Source organism: Micromys minutus (assembly GCF_963924665.1).
Source record: "Micromys minutus genome assembly, chromosome: 9".
Taxonomy (NCBI): domain Eukaryota; kingdom Metazoa; phylum Chordata; class Mammalia; order Rodentia; family Muridae; genus Micromys; species Micromys minutus.
In genome coordinates, this window is record NC_137978.1 from 30,765,689 (window position 1) to 30,783,202 (window position 17,514).

Below are 17,514 nucleotides of genomic sequence, written 5' to 3' on the forward strand. Positions count from 1 at the left end.
GCACTGAATGTTCTCTCCCCACACAGAAAGGCCATCTGGGCCCTGAGGGCTCTACTGTCTAATCACCCTACACCTTGTTCCTAGCTGTCTTCTCACAAGTGCCTGAGGCTGAGCCCAAGTTTTGTAGCTGGTCTAATCCTAAACCAGCAGGTTTGGCCACAGAACAGCAAAGTTATTAGGACACAGCAGTGAACACTGAATCCTGGAGGCCAAAGACCTAATGTGTCTTAGGATCCCAATGAAGGACCCTGAACACTCACAGGACATCTCTCAAAAAGAGCCAGCCTTCTGCCTGTTCTCCAGCAAAGCCTTCTCAGGAGAGCCCTGCTCAAGTCAGAACTTGTGTGCCAAGAACATTTCTCCTTCTTCCTCTGATGGTAGCTACCAGGCTTGGCACCAGCACTTCTGAGAACCCAACTCTAGAGAGGGCAAGATGCACAGGGAAGAAAAGTCTGACTATTGACTAAAGACTAAATGAAGTATTGAACATTCTGAGGTACTTGGCATTACAATTTCTGAATAATATTTGAATTGAGGCTGTTACGTTCAGGCTTAAAATGTCAGAATTTCCATGCAATTATCACCAGAAAATGACCTGAATTTTAATTTAGGAATATAAGAAGAATGTGTCATTACACAAGTTAAAAAAAATTGCCTTTAGAATCACTTCCCTGAGTCCAGCCCATTTCACCTACAGCCCACCTTGCTTGGGAGATCAGACCCATCTCCTACATCTTAGCTGGGTATTCCTTAGACTTTTGAACTGGATCCTTACAAAGAAGTTGGAATTCTTGCAATTGTTCCTTGAGTATTTATTGGATTTCCCCTAACCTCTCAGCCTCATTATTCTTGGTCACCTCCTACCACTTTAGTCATTTGGACAGCTCATGTTGCCCATACTCTTAGCCTCCCCTGCTGTGTCTGTCATGTCATTTCTCCTTTGGTTATTGTGCAGGGTACAGGTGAACAGGCTGCCTTGGCAGCTGTTGTAGGGTACTGGCTCATGAGCACCTTATGGGAGCTCTTCTTTTCCCCACACCCCTCAGAGTAGGGATGAGAACCCTTCCCGTGCTTCCTTGCTGCTGGGCTATATGACAGGGGTAGGACCACACTTGCCTCATCTCTGGGATCTGTGAGCACTTTGTCCTCCATCATCTTCTTTCCTCAGAGGTCTTCTCTGACTCTCAGCCTGGGGACATCCTCAGCTCCAGAGCACACTACTAATTTCCCCAAATGCAACTGCTGGGCCTGACTGCCTTAGCCATGAGATTCTGGATGCTTGAACTGTCTTATTTTTATTCATGACTCCCACTGACTACAGCAAAGCCATTTAGGGGATGCGATGAGACTGGTCTTCTAGAAATCCTTCTTGAGGCCAGTGTGTTTGACAGGCAAGAATGAAGCAGCTGGAAATGCAAATGGGTCAGGGCACAGAGCAAGGTGGAGATGAAAGGTCCTGCATAGCTGGTCTTACTAAGCAAGATGTATGCCAGCCTACATGGTTCTTTCCCTTAGGGTCTTCCCCACCACCTGGGAGTCCTCCTCACCTAGTCTCTAGTGCCACAAGTGTGAAACATACTCAGTTTAGATTCAACCTAAAGCACTGATATTTTCCCCCAAAGAGGTCAGTTTGGAGTTTTGGACCAAGCGAAGGAATTGATGATGGGAGACCCTGTGTTCATGGCATCAGAGTAGTACCCAGCCTTTCCCATCCCATGTGCTGCACAGCCAGTTCTTTTATGAAAAGGACGGAGCGTTCGTGTAGCTGCCTACTGTTTCCTGTCTCCTTGTTGGGTTCCTTACCTCGGTAATGCTGGGCAGGCTCTGTGTACCTCCTCCTGGCCCAAGTCCAGGCTAACTACAAGTCTTTCTTGTGAAACCACTCTTTGCTAGGCTCCCTGCTGACAGCTTCCTTATTGACAGTAATAAAGGATAGGGGACTAATGTTTAAGATTACTGCTTATATTACTAAGCCACTTACATACCAAACAGTAGCATCTGTACATGGGTTTATTGTTATTATTTTCAGGTGGAAAAATATTAGTTAATGCCTGGGCTTGTTTGGGTTTTGACTCTGGAAATGGATGACTCTAAAAGCTCTCAGGATCATGGTTCCTTCTCTCCTGGCCCCCTCTCTCTAGAGAGAGAACAGAGAAGAACCATTCCTGCTTGTGGTTGGATAGAGATCAGCTCTGTTCTGTTCCTTCTATCTGGAGCTCGGAGCAGGTTGCAAATGCAGCTAAACTAGGAACAGGAGGCTCCCCAAGTTTGGGTCTTGGTTCTATGCCAGCGATTACCACTGCAGTCTTTGATCAGCCCTCCTTCCTGCCCTTTGCAATTCTCAGACCTCCAGGCCTGCCCAGGGATGCCTTTTTTGCATGCCCATGTTCAGTTCAGTTCCAATCCAGATCTCATTGACTAACTAGGTCAGGCCCAGGTCAGGCTGTGCCATGAACAGCTGCAGCATACACTACCCCTAAGAGAGCAACACCAGCAGCACCTCATCATAGAACTGTCTCACAGGGACAAGTCTCAGAGAGGCAAGTCTGAATCCTGGCAAGGAAATCATATGGTCTACAGGGCTCGAGTGGATACCTGCTGTTCTGTTCACTGGTCCTCTCTCTCGAACTGTCAAATGTCAAGTTTTGGGGATTCTCCTGTGTCCAGATGGTTCCTGAGGAAGAAATGAGACCCTATGTGCACAAGATGGATGTTTAATTGTAAGGGGAAAGAAAAAATACATAGATGTATAAGTCTGAGAAAGATAATGCCAAAATGCCAGAAATCGAGGGGGAGAAAGAGAGAGAGAGAGAGAGAGAGAGAGAGAGAGAGAGAGAGAGAGAGAGAGAGAGAGAGAGAGACAGAGAGAGAGACAGAGAGAGAGACAGAGAGAGAGAGAGACAGAGAGAGAGAGAGAGAGAGAGAGAGAGAGAGAGAGAGAGAGAGAGAGAGACAGAGAGACAGAGAGAGACAGAGAGAGAGAGGAGGAGGAGAGAAGGAGACTTATATTCTGCTCAACAAAACATACCTGCTCAGCCTGGCCTAGTCAAAACTTCTTGGGCTTAGTGTCTGAGCCTCAAGCTCCTCATTGACAAGGCATGGAATTTAACAGCTTCTCTCAACCCCAGAAGACTGAGAAGGAGCCCTGGCTCCTTCCCCAGAGAGTGGCAGGCAGGACCCTGAATTTCACTGCAGTCACTGGACAGTGTCTGCTCTTGTGGCAAGGTGTGGTTCTGGAGTGAACTGAACACACTCTCTCTGGGTTCAGCGTTGCCCAGGCCCCCAGGGGAGGTGGGAAGGGAGAAACAGCTCAGTGTGAGGTTCTGTCATTGTTGTGGTCACAGCCTGCTCTCACACCTGGGCAAACAGGTTTCTCAAGGCAGGAAGACAGCATTTCAATTTCCAGAAGAACCAATTCTGGTCTCTGATGCCTAGCATGGCATCTTTGCTTGATAATATCATACTGTATGCTTGAAACACAATAAGCAAGTATAGCTGGAATGTTCTCATCTCATGCTTCAGAGGTGAGCTTCATGGACCTAATCATTTTACAATATAAAGTTGTACAGAGTGCATGGCTGCATCAAATCATCTCACGGCTTATAATTACTTTTTGTTAACTATGTTTTTTTCCAACATAATATCTTTATGATTCTTTGGGAATTTCACATCATGTACCCCTCCCCTCCCTTTCCCTTCCCTCCCCTCCCCTCCCCTCCCCTCCCCTCCCCTCCCCTCCCTTCTCCTCTCCTCTTTTCTCTCCCCTCTTCCACTCTTGTGAACTCCCCTGATAAAAAGAAAAGAAAAAAGAAAAGAAAGAAAAAACAGTCCACTTTGTGTTACTTACATACTTACTGGGGCATGGTCAAACTCTATGTGGTCAGTCTCCTAAGAAAAGCTGAGTCCTTCCCCACTTGTACCCCCACTGGAGCCATTAGTCCCGAAGAGCTACACTTCAGCATCCTTATCACAAATTTTAAGGGCTTTCTTTGATGGCTTCCTTTGTAGGTTGTTACTTTTTGGGGGTAGACGTGGGGTAGAGGTAGGGATTTCCATTTTCTCTTTCTCAACCGTTCATCTTCAGTCATTGATAACACTGTGAGATCATTGTCCTTGCTCTTTATAGTCAGCAGGAACATAAATCCTGGGTTTCTACATAGTTTTTGGTAACACCACAAATCACAAATAGCAGAAACCACAGGATATTCACATGGTCTCCGGCATCAGCAGTTACCATGGACATCAACATGTCCTCTGCCAAAGCACAGGCCATGGGCCAGCATGGCCTCTGGGAGAAGTACAACCATGGAAGTCTTTCAAGGAGGTTCAAACCAGTAAATTAACCATTCTTCATCTCAAATATCCTTTTGTTGTTCAGAGTCAGGTGGATCATGCAGCTGGGTAACTTCTTCAGGGGCTGAGTGTATACACCAGCTCCAGGTGGCTTCACTGAGTGTATATACCAGCTCCAGGTGGCTTCACTGAGTGTATACACCAGCTCCAGGTGGCTTCACACCATCCTGCTGACCCTACTATGTCACAACCTGTTCCTGCATGAACTACAGCCCTCCCTCACATCCATCACAGCTGATGAGTCAAGTTCTACCACTCTTCAGGAAGCATGTACCAGTGTGCTCCTCCATCTTTCCCACCTCTCCTCTCGGTCATCATAGTGGTATTGGAAGCTGCAGGGTGTCACAGGATACCCTTCTACACAAACAGCTTTACACGCAAATGTTCACTGCAATGAGGAATCATTGTTCATCTGGTCTAAGACATCTGGCTTCTGCTACACCAACAGTTCTGAAACCCTAGTTGAGACTCCTTTCAAATATCCTGCTGTTGCCCGGGAACCATGGAGATCCTGCAGCTCACCAGTAAGTCACAGATGGAGCAGATGTTAGGGTGGACCAACTCAAAGCTCTGGATCTGGGCCTGGGTGGTAGCTGCGTTGATCGGCCTGAGCCTTCACTGGGTCAGCAAGGGCAGGGCTAGTACTCCTGCTGCCACCAGAGCTGCCTGTTAACTGTTTTCATAAGGCTGGAGAAATTAAAATGAAATTCTCTCTTGTCTCCCCCAACACATGCAGATGTGACCGCTGAAAGTAAGTACAGGCGGTAAGGATATTTAGAGTAGTGTTGGGATCGGACCACCGCTCACACATAGGTGTGAAAGGCACCCCCACACTAGTGCTCCTCTCTCCCCATTATTGGGAGCTTGCTCAGGGGAAGTGAGTCTAAAGTAGAACAAGTTCAGATTCATTTTGGTTCCTCCCCAAACCTGTCCCCTGGGCCAGCGGGACAAAGCACATTGCATTTCTCTCTTTGTTTTGTCTTTTTGAAGAAAATAATGACCATCTCATAAGCTGTTTGAAGAAGATGAAAGTGGTTGAGAATGTGGTTTTTTTTTTTTTCTTTCCCTAGCAGTGATGCATCTTTCCTGAGGTCCTATCAGGATTCTAGGACAGAGGGGTATAGTCTCTTTCATGGACCAAAACTGCAGCTTAGAGAAGCAGAAAACTGAGCCCTGTGTTGTACTGTGAGGAATATCTGAGGCATATTGTCTGTGGTGATTTAAATGAAAATGGTCCCTTAGATCAATAATAAATGATGCTATTAGGAGGTGTGGCCTTATTGGAGAGGGTGTGGTTTTGTAGAAAGCTTGTATCACCAAGAGGATGGCTTTGAGGCCTCAGATGCTCAAGCCATTCCCAGTGTGGCTGCTTCTTCTCTGTGGTGTAAAAATCAAGACGTGAAACTCTCAACTCCTTCTCCAGCACCAGGTTTGTCTGGACACTCCTGCCATGCTTCTCTGAACCTCTGAAACTGTATGCCAGCCCCAACTAAATATTTTCTCTTATAAGACTTACCTTGGTCATGGTGCCTCTTTACAAGAATAGAAACCTAACTGAGACAATGCCCAAGACATTGCATTTGTAAAATGCGGTGGTAACACATGTTCCCTAGTTTGTTTCAAACATTAAATGTGATAGTCGGTAAGGTGCAAGGTGCTGAAATGGGACCTTTTCTGTCTCACATGGCTGACACATGGAAATAGTATCCAAGAGACTCCAAAACATCATAGGCTTTCCTCCCAATTCTCCACCAGAACTTTAAGATAAGACACTGTTGCTGAAGGTACTCTACACTTGGGCATAAGACTTGGAGAAATTGAACTGGAACTGAGCTGACAGCCTCCTCCCTGAGGACCAGCTCCCACAGAGTTTAAAGGTGCCTTGTAAACTATCGATGGGAGAAAAGTAATTAACAGTCCTACCTAGCTGTAAAGACTTTGAGCCACAACAATGACCAGCCTAGCAAAAAACCCCCCCAACTGTGTAATAGTGTCACTTAGGTTTGGAGGGTAATCAACAGCCACATAATTGAGTTTGAAGGCCTTCTTAATAAGAGGGAATTTATGCCTGATTCTGTAAACCTAGCCAAATACCCATGACTACTGAAGTCATGTAACCTTAAAAACCTAATACTGCTCTTTTTCTAAACTGCTTTCAGAATTGTTACCCTATACTCATAGATAGTAAGGCTATCATGCCTCATCAAAAAGTTTATTTTTGCAGCAAACATAAACCACCAAAGAAACCCACAACTGGTTACAATGTAGGTGTCCAATAGAACACAAATTTAAGGCTCAGGGAACATTGAGGAAGAGGAGAGTGGATTAGATTGTAAGACTAGAGGATCAGATGTCAGCTGTGAGATAGTCTTTCATGTATTATAAAGAAACCCAAGGGAGCCACACACACGAACTGTCAACAGTATGGCTGCTAATCAAAACCTGAGCTACGACACCACCAGTTGACATTCCAACAAGGATGGGTGAAATTTCAAAGATCCTACCTCTAGATGAAGAGCTACAGTCAGGTGTTAGCTACTGAGAAAGAAGAAGTCAGTCTTTTCCAGGAATGACATCACTTATAGGTTACCTAATTCCAAGACAAGGCATACTAAATGACCTCCATAGGTTTGCATGTGTGTATGTAAAACAATAATTAAAGGACAGGCCATGAATTTGAAAGAGAGTAGTAGAATGCAGAAGGAATTGAAGGGAGGAGGAAGAAAGGAAGAAATGATGTAATATACCATTCATACATGACATTTAAATACACTTAAGTGTGTGTGTGTGTGTGTGTGTGTGTGTGTGTGTGTGTCCACTAAGTCCCCTGGGGCATGCTCACGTGAATTGTAACAATGGTGGCGTAAGTACACATAAACCCATGTGAAGTCAAATAGGAGAGAGAATGTTCATGTGTTAATTCTCTTACAAGGTGGCAGAGTGTAAGTAATTGAGAATCAGTATTTTTTTTAAAGCAAAACTAGCTATTTTGAGAATATCAGTACAAGCCACAGCCACAAAGAGTGAAACAGAACACCAACTTTCCCACCCAGTGTCCCTCTGGGTGTGTGGCAGGCACAGGTGTCTGAAGTCCCTTTCAGCATATCTCATCCTGTGTGTGCTGCTAGAGGCCCACATGCAGAATCTGTAGGTGGTAAAGGGACCCCTTGTGGGCACTAAATAGCCTGAGACATTCCTGATAGAAGCCAGGAATGTGTGAGAAAAGCATTTTACCACACATGATGCTTCTTTTCCCACAAACTTGTTCTGATAGACTCAGTTCTCTGTGTGAGTTTTCTCAGATCTCCACTTATCTCTCTTTTCACTCCATCTCCCTCCTCCTTCTTCTCCCTCTCCCTCCTCCCTCTCTTCCCCCACTCCCTCCCCCTTCTTGCTCTTCCTCTCCATGTTTTTCCTTCTCCCCCTTTCTTTCAAAACTTACAGGTTTCTATAACTGAAGTTTTGGGGAACTTTCTTACTATCTCTCTAAAACTTTCAAAATGCTCCAAACTAACCTTTGTTAAAATCTCTGCAATTTTATTCTCTTTGGGAGTCTTTCTCCTACTTCCTTTTCTCTTTAAAAGAATATTCCTCTGAACCTTAGAAACCCAGTCCCTTGTCTTCCACAGTCTACTATCATTTGGCAAATGGATGCTGGTCAAAGAAATCTGCTGGTTTTACAAAATCTCCACACCCACAAGCACCTGTAATTTCCAAATATGTTAAGATCAAGTTAGAACCAGAAAAGAGCCTGGCATTTGGGGTCAGTCTATCTAATTCTATATTGTTTTGATACTGTTTGTGTGGCCTTTGGAAAATTGCTTGTTTCCTTACAGAACTTTAATTAGTGGTCTATAGAAAGTAATCATAAATACAATGGGTGTTTTTTGAGCATTGAGGCAATACTCCCGCCTCAGCTAGCTATGTCGCTGTGGTTCAGAAGAGGTTGATAAGTGACAAATGCCTGGGTAAGCACCTGTGACTTATAATTCTCCATGAGCTAAGAAATAAGGAAACAAAGAGCTTCTTTGTTTTACACCATTTGGTAGAAAGATTGAATGACTTGGAAAGTCCCTAGAATTTTAGAAGGTGTATTGTATAAGTTCATTGCATACCCTCTCTGAATGCATACATTCTTTTGGACTGTAGATTTTAATACTGACTTTGTGCAATACTAAGTATGGGACACTGGGTGGCACCATAGAACAAGCTTTAGCACTTGTTCACGGAGAAAAGAGAAACAGCATTAAATGATATAAATAGTATTTATCAGCCTGTCAGCCTGCAGAGTTCAGCATAGGACAAGATTGGTTGGAGAGCAGGAAGTCTGAGCTGTCTTATGATAAGACAGCTTTGCTTTTAGTATGTAGAGCAGTATCATTCAATAAACCCTTTCAGTGACAGAAATATTCTGTAAATATGTTGTCTGAAATGAAAGCAATTATTTGTGAATACTCAGGTACGGTTACTGTGACAAAGGAGTAAAAATTTTAACTGATTTAAAATATAAATAACCAAACTAGCAGGTTCGGGGCTGTACAGCACAGAATTCGAGAACATACCAGGCTTTTAAATGATAAATGGTATTCTCTAGCCGATACCCTCTTAGAATTTGGACTTTTAAATTCAATTTTCTCCTTCTGTTCCTCACAGTGGCAAGGGGCCAGTGAGGCAGAAGAAGTGGCAGAATATGGAAATATGAATTCATAACACAATAATATAAATAAGTCTAATTTCAGTAAGAGGTAGGAAATACTGTTGTCTTTTTTTCTGAGCTCTCACCAAGTGAAATTTTTTCCAAGGTGGCCTAACATAACAGAAGTCCTATGATGCTTTGAAAATGAGAAAATTGTGGTCCGATACGGCATAATAGCTTTTTATTTGTGACATGCAAATTAAGTACCCATCTAAAGGAGTGAGCTACCCCTCTCTGCCTAAGTCTGATCAAAGTTGAAAATGGAAATAAACTACACTCAATAGACCTGTTACGAGAGAATTACTGAAGGGGGTTGGCTTTGAGATGGGCAGGGATCATGTAGTAAATCTTTGTTAAAAGGGGGGAGACACTAGTACAAGTGAATAAAGAGTGTGAGGCAATGACCAGGAGATGCTCTAAGTAAGCTCAGCACAACGACACTATTAACTAGTATTGAGGAACTTTATTATCTGATTTAAAACATGTTAGGTAAATTCCCAAAGAGAAAATGTCTGAATTTCTAAGAAAACAATTAAGGAATGCTCCCTGAAGAATGTCTCCTCAAATTACTGGTGTAGAAAGAAAAGTGCAGGTTTCCATAGGAGGTAGAGGGCTCTGCAGTCCCTGAAGGAGAAGAAGCAGGAAGAAGATTCCAGAATCATTTGGAAAATACTTGATGAAAATTGTAGTGTTTGACACTACCATGGCAACCGGGAGCAGTGTTCTACCAACCTCACAATTTAGCTCTGCTTTTGGCCAAATGTTGACAAATATACTGAGTCATCAGAATAAATCCTTTGTTAAAGCATTATCATATAGATCGTGGTAGATATCCTTTTTTGAAGTGTACTTGGCTTCTGTTTACAAATACTTTATTGAGGATGTTTGCATGTATGTTCATAGGAGGTTTGTAATTTTATTTCTTTGTTGTGTATTTGTGTAGTTCATGTATTGGGTTAATTCTGGTTTCACTGGAATAACTCAGCAAACTGGATGGATTCATGTAAAGGAATATAAATAGATCCAAGATTATACCCTGTACAAAAATCAACTCTAAATAATTCAAATACCTAAACACAAGGCCAGATACTCTGTGTTTTATGGAGGAGAAAGTATGGAATAGTCTTGAACTTGTTGACACAGGACTTGTTCTGTTCACTGCTTCCCTAACTCTTAAGAGACAGAAATTGGAAACAGCTTTAATATCCATCAGTGGATAAATAATGAAAATATTGTGTGATTACACAATGGGATATGATTCAGCTCTTAAAAAAATAAAACAATGAAACTAACAGGCAAATGGATAGATACAAAAAAATTCAGACTGAGAGGTAATCTAAACCCAAGGAGATGAATACTGTATGTAATCTCTTATATGCGAATAATACTTTTTAAAGTCTACAATAGATTTCCTACAATCCATATAAACAGAGGTAGGATATCAAGTAAAGGACTGGGAGTGGGAAGGATTGTCCCTAAAGGGCACGTAGAATTTATAGTTAGAGCCAGAGTAGAAGGGCTAAACTGGGAGAGGGAGGGAAGAGAGGAATAAAAGAGGGAAATAATGGAGGAACAACTTATACAAATGTCTATTTAAGAAGTCAGATGGACAATACTACTGTAGACTTTTCTCAATATATATATATATATACATATATATACATATATACATATACACACACACACACATACACACACACATACACACACACACACACACACACACACACACACACACACACACATATATATATATATATATATATATATATATATATATATATATATGAAAGAAATATAAATGGAATCACCAAAATATCAGGAGAGATGATTTCTCAAATAGACATCTTTTGCCACCACGTGAATCATCTAATGCCAGGAGTGAGTTACATCTAATAGAATCATTGGCTAAAGTGGTTATGCAAATCCCCCAAACAACTCAGGCTACTGGCAAGGCTGTTAGTTGCTCTCCATAAACTGAGGGCAAGGTCTTATTGCTGAAGACAACACTTGCACATCTCACAGAAGTCAAGTTGGTGCTTAACTAGAGTCTACATCCTCTCATCTCCCCAACTCTCCACCCCCTGTCAACTGGCCCATGTTCATGATGGTGGAAGGTATTTCTTTACACTACCAGGAAGGTAACCTCCAACCCAGCCACATCTCTGAGGTCTATGAGATTAACCTGCCTACATGCTATACTTTTCCAAAGTGGCACAAACGTTGATGATGCTAGAACTGGAGGCCTCAAACACTCTAGAGAGCTAGTGTGAAAAGTGAAGGCTGGCTGTAAATAAACCCCATAGTTACCAAGTTTCTACCTGGAGGGAGTTTGATGGAAGGAAGGAAGCTAATGGCAAACATGGACAAGAAAAGACAGCAAGCTGCCGGTGGTAAGAACAGGCCTTCTGTCTCTGCTTTGTTTTGTCTCAGGGTCTGGCATGGAACAAGCCAGATGGGAAATTGCTAATCTGTCCTAGCTTCAATTCATTCTTATTAAAGCCAGAGAGAGCTTTGTAAAAGTGATGCCTAACTGTATGTCACTCTAAAAATTACACTCTGGTGAAATCATCCATTGGTGTCCCAGTACTGTTCAAATGAGTCCAGAAATCTTGAGTACAGTTTACCAGTCAGTGGTCTGCGTCTGCAGATGCATTTTTATCTCACCCCTCACTTTGTGCTTTTAATAATCACCCCAGTGTTAACTTCATTCTCAGGCACAATGCTGGGCTTTTTCCTGCTACCACTGCTTTTGCTCAGTGAACTTTCCCATTCTTGCCCCTTTACTCTTGACTCTCACTATTTGTGTTCTTTCCGGAACTCCATTGAGCAATGATGGTCTAGAGCTTGCTTGTTACATTATCCCCCTCACATGACAAACATATTACATGTCTCATCTTAGAAGGACTGACTTTTCTTTTCAAAGGCAGCACCTATTTTAAAAATGGCTATGTTCTTTCATGTCAGACCCAATGTGGGTTCCAAGAAGCTATCTTTAGTTACTGTGTCATAAACAGAGCACAAACCCACACAGAGAGTTCTAAAGGAGAGGAGACTCCAGCTTGGGAGGCAGAATCCCTTTTAAACCCATGTGTTAAAAACTCTTTCATCTGAGTGGAAGAATTTAAGAGACAAAAATAGATTAACATATATATTTATGCATGAAAATTTCATTTTATTTATAAAAGGATCAGCATATAAATTTGTATGTTCACAAAAGAAATCTTTTATATATTAAAGGGGAAATAATAACTACAAAGCTCACAATTGTATTATTCTTTCCAGTTGAATAGAATTCTATTGTGAATATGTTCTGTACTTTCATAATCCTTTCACTAATTGAAGGTTGTTTCCCTTTCCTAGCTATTGTGAGTAGAGCAGCAGGGAACATGTCCCTGGGGTAGGAGGTCATGTCCTGGTCACTTACTCTTAGCTACTTGAGAATTCTGTGAGCTCTTAAAGGCTGAACAACTGTGACCAGGAACAGAAATTTGGAAATTCTGTTTCCACCCAGCGGCGACTTCAGGACGCAGAGCGGAGCCTGGCCCATCTGCCACCCGGAATGGTGGCTCGTAGAGGCTGAGAAACTGGTGGGTGGGAGACCTGGGCTGCCAGGGAGCAGAGAGATCTCTGCGGAGTGGACACGAAAAGTGCACCCCCTGCCTTGCCCTGCCCTGCCCTGTCTGATCCAGCGACCAGGAACAGAACTTTGGAACTTCTGTTCCCACCCGGCGACTCTGAGGCATAGAACTGGGCTCGACCCATCTGCCACCTGAACCAGTAGAGATCCAGCGACACAGACCAGATACAAGGGAAAGGCAAGAACATATCACTGACAACAAAATGGCAAGAGGAAAGAGAAAGAGTATATCCCAAGGAAACCAAGACAACCTGGCAACACCAGAACCCAGCTCTCCCATAACAGCAAACATCAGAATTCCAAACACTCCAGAAAAGGAAGACACCGACCTGAAATCATACCTCAAGATGCTGATAGAGATACTTAAACAAGAACGGGAGGAAAAGCAAAAAGATTCAGAAGCTTTTAAAGAGGAAACAAGAAAAACACTCAAAGAACTCAAAGAACTAGAGGAAAACAGAATCAAAGAGATGAAGGAATGGAAGAGGGAATTTAAAACGGAAATTGACACAATAAAGAAAACACAAAAAGAGATAACCCTAGAGGTAGAACACCTAAAAAAGAAGTCAGGAGTCACAGAAGCAAGCATTTCCAATAGATTACAAGAGATGGAAGAGAGAATCTCGGGGGCAGAAGACAACATTGTAAACATAGACAAAACAGCCAGAGAAGATGCAAAAAACAAAAAGCTCCTAACCCAAAATGTCCAGGAAATCAAGGACACAATGGGAAGACCGAACCTAAGGATAATAGGAAGAGAAGAGGGAGAAGAGTATCAACTAAGAGGCACAGTAAATATCTTCAACAAAATCATAGAAGAAAACTTCCCTACCCTCAAGAATGAGATGACCACAAGCATAAAAGAAGCCTTCAGAATTCCAAATAGGTTGGACCAAAAAAGAAATACCTCCCGACACATAATAGTAAAAACATCAAGTGCCCAAAGCAAAGAAAGAATACTAAAAGCAGTAAGGGAAAAAGGTCAGGTAACATATAAAGGCAGGCCAATCAGACTCACACTCGATTTCTCAACAGAGACTATGAAAGCTAGAAGAGCCTGGCAGGCATCATGCACACCCTAAGAGAGCACAAGTGCCAGCCCAAGCTGCTATACCCAGCAAAACTGTCAATCACCATCGATGGAGAGATGAAGATATTTCAAGAAAAATCAAAATTTACACAATATCTGACCACAAACCCAGCACTACAACGAATTATAGGTGGAAAACCCAATACAATGAGGGAAAATACAGCCTAGTAAAAACAAGAAAACTCCTAAACGAGAATTCTGAACACTGATTTCTAGAGTGACTGTATGATTTTACACTGTCATCAACAGTAAATGAGGGTTCACCTATTTTCCAGCATCTTGTTCATTATTTTTCTTGGTCTTAGCCATTGTCTCTGAAGTAAGATGAATCTCAAAATAATTTTAATTTTGACTCCCCTGGTTGCTAAGGATGATGAACACTGCCCCACTTAGGGATCCATTTCATTTGCAGATACCAAACCCAGACACTATTGCTGATGCCAAGAAGCACTTGCTGACAGGAGCCTTGTATAGCTGTCCCCTGAGAGGTTCTGCCAGAGCCCGACCAATACAGATGAAGAGTTCACAGCCAAACATCTGACTGAGTGCAGCGACGCCAATGGAGACGTTAGGGCAAGGACTGAAGGAGCTGAAGGGGTTTGCAACCCCATAAGGAGAGCAATATCAACCAAACAGATTCTCCAAAGCTTCCAGGGATTAAACCACCAACCAAAGAGTTCACATGGTGGGCACACCCATGGTTCCAGCTGGATATGTAGCAGAAGATTGCCTCATCTGGCATCAAGGGGAGGGGAATTCCCTGGTCCTGAAGTGGGTTCAATGACCCAGGCTAGGGGATGCTAGGACACTGAGGTTGGAGTCTGTAGGTGGGTTGGGGAACACCCTCTTAGAGGCAGGGGGTGGGGAGCATATAGGGGGTTTGTGGATGAAAAACCAGGAAGGGGGATAGCATTTGGCATGTAAATAAATAAAACAACCAATAAAAAACGGAAAAAGAATGATTCCTAGCCACTTTTATTTCTTTAGAAATTCTTTGTTCTGACTCATATTCTGTTTTTTTTTTTAATTGGGCCTCTACCACCCTTGATTCTTTGTGTTTATAGTCTGGATGTGTAGTTTTTTGTGTATTCTGAATATATTCTCTATGATATGTATAACTATGAAATATTTTATCCTGCTTCATGGGCTTCTTGACTCAATAATTTTCTTTGAGATACAGAAGCATTTTAATTCTGGGGTTATTTATAGTCAGTCACTGGTCACAATTCCTGAGTACAGGGAATCCTATTTACAGAGTCCTTGCCTAGACCTATATCTTATAACTCATGGTCTATGTTTTCTTCTAGATGTTTCAGGTTTCACATTGAGGTCTTTGATCCATTTGGAATTTCATTCAGCTGTAAAGAAGAGTAAACATTTCAGGTAAACAGATAAAACTAAAAAATACTGAGTGAGGTAACCAGACCAACGAGAGAAAGGCTGCCTGCTCTCTTTCAATCTGTGGATACTCGTCATGAATCTTTAGATGTCAAGTATATAACCTGGAGTAACTTCAGATAACAGGAAATTAAGGAGAGATCATAGAGGGGCTTTAGAGATTTAAGGTAGTAGGAGTATCAGATTCCATGAAAGGGAAAGTGGAAAAAATAGGAGAGACTTCAAATGGCAAGGGGTGGGGGCAGAGGTAACACTCAAAGATCTAAAAAAGCCACAGGAAACTTTATTTTTCCTAGAGAAGGAGCTACAGGTACCAGTGGCTACTGAGAGAGCAAGAAACGTTCTTCTCCAGAATCCAGCCCCCTCATATATTATCTGATCCCAAGAAGTCATCCCTGGGCATCTGTACGTAGGAGCAACAGGAAAATGATTCAGTGAGTTGTACATGGGAAGACTTGCAGAAGGGGGAGTAAGAGGTAGAAGTGGTGTAAATACAATACCCATGTATGAATTCTCAAATATAAATAAATCTAAAAGACAAAACAACACATTTGTGAATAAATCATCAGTGTAAGAGATTTGAGCTGGCAGCCAATGGGTAAGAAAACTATTACTCTAGGTTTGTTCCTGGAGGAGGTGGATTTGAGCTAGGGGAAGACAAAGGTTATTATAGTAAGCACATTTGTGCTGCTCCATTTCAATATCGAATTCCGATCTCTGTGATAGAGCATTGCGATTATGAAACAAGGTGGTTTCCTTTCTCATGGGAAACTTTGAAGCCAGTTCATAGGTAGTGAAGGGGAGTGTTATCTCCCATGCCTCATATGCCTCCAGCTGAAGTACTCATAGGCTAGCATGCATTGTTGTTTGTTTTCTTAGTGATGGCTGCTCTAACTGCAATCAGATGACATCTAGTCTAGGTTTAATTTGCATCTCATTTATAGGAAAAGATACTGAGTACTCTTTCATATTTTTTTCAATGTTATTTGAAAAATAATCAGAGATAACCTAGACCTTAAATCATTACTAACTCAAGAGCTAAGAAGATAGCCTTGTAACATTTATATTTAGAATAATACTTTCAAAAGTACATGACTAACAATGCAAGAAAGTTTACTTTTAGAATTTCTAATGTTCTCAAGCAAAATGTAGGCGGAAATATATGAAAAACATGCCTTGTTTCAGATATCATCACTGGACAAGCAAGTCATGTTGGAACAGGTCTCCTGTTAACAGGAGAGAGCTGAGGAGTGCGGCAGTGCCTGATGCACGTGTGTGTGAGCTCACAAGTTTTTTTTTTTTTTTTTTTTTACAGAAATAAGAAAAGTGGAAATCTTCCAGTTTTCTCAGTGAACAGTTCTGCAATTGAGAATGACAGTGATAAATATCACCCTGGAGGAAACTGGTTGAGCCTGAACGAACACCAAGTCTGAGCTGGAATTTTGACAGAGGAGCTTTGATGAACCACCTGCAGGGACAGGAGATTTTTGAAAGACCAGGAAGAAATCCTAGATTCTCTGGATCTCATGTAAGTGATCTGTGTATGGATGGCGTTTGGAGAGAAGGGTATTTCCTGCCTCTGTAACTCTAGTCTTACGGTTTTAACTCTAATAGGTAATAGCTAGACGCTTCTTTATCATATGTGGTGCTTAGAAATCTGACAAGAAGAAAAGTCTGTCAAAAGAGAGGATTTGTTTTCAAATTTCAGTATTAAGATGGGTGATATGGGTGAGTGTGCCCTGAGTTTCATAAATTATACTATTTCCACAGCCTATTTTTTTTAAAATAGAGAATGAGAGAGATAGCAGTGGGGCTAATGTTTTAGACTTGATGCTTACCAGTTGTGGTGTTCCCAGATAGTCAGGTCTGCTTACTAACTCTAAGGTATATTGTAAGACATAGATGAAGCATGCACATAAATATTAACCAAAAGATCATCACTAGTAATTTGTTTATTCAAAAGGTACCCTTTGGGAAACAATTTATTGATGTTTAATTTAAATGCAATCAAATCTGGATTTTATTTAAATGAAATAATTTTTAAGTTTTATAAATATATGTATAATCAAGAAATTGTGTACTTTTTGCTCAGTGTAACTAGTAAGATTTCAATGCATACTATCAAACCTTTAAAAAAATCAAGTACTGACAAAAATGTATTCATATAGTTTTATGCATTTAAAAATGCTTTAAAAAATCTGTACATTTATCCCTGTTTTTTTAAAAAAATAAAGTTGTTAAAAAAAGAAATTGTCACTACAGTCTACATAACATACAATGCAACCTCAAAACTGTTACAGTGAGCTTTTGGGATCATTCCTTCCTGTCCCCTTTCTT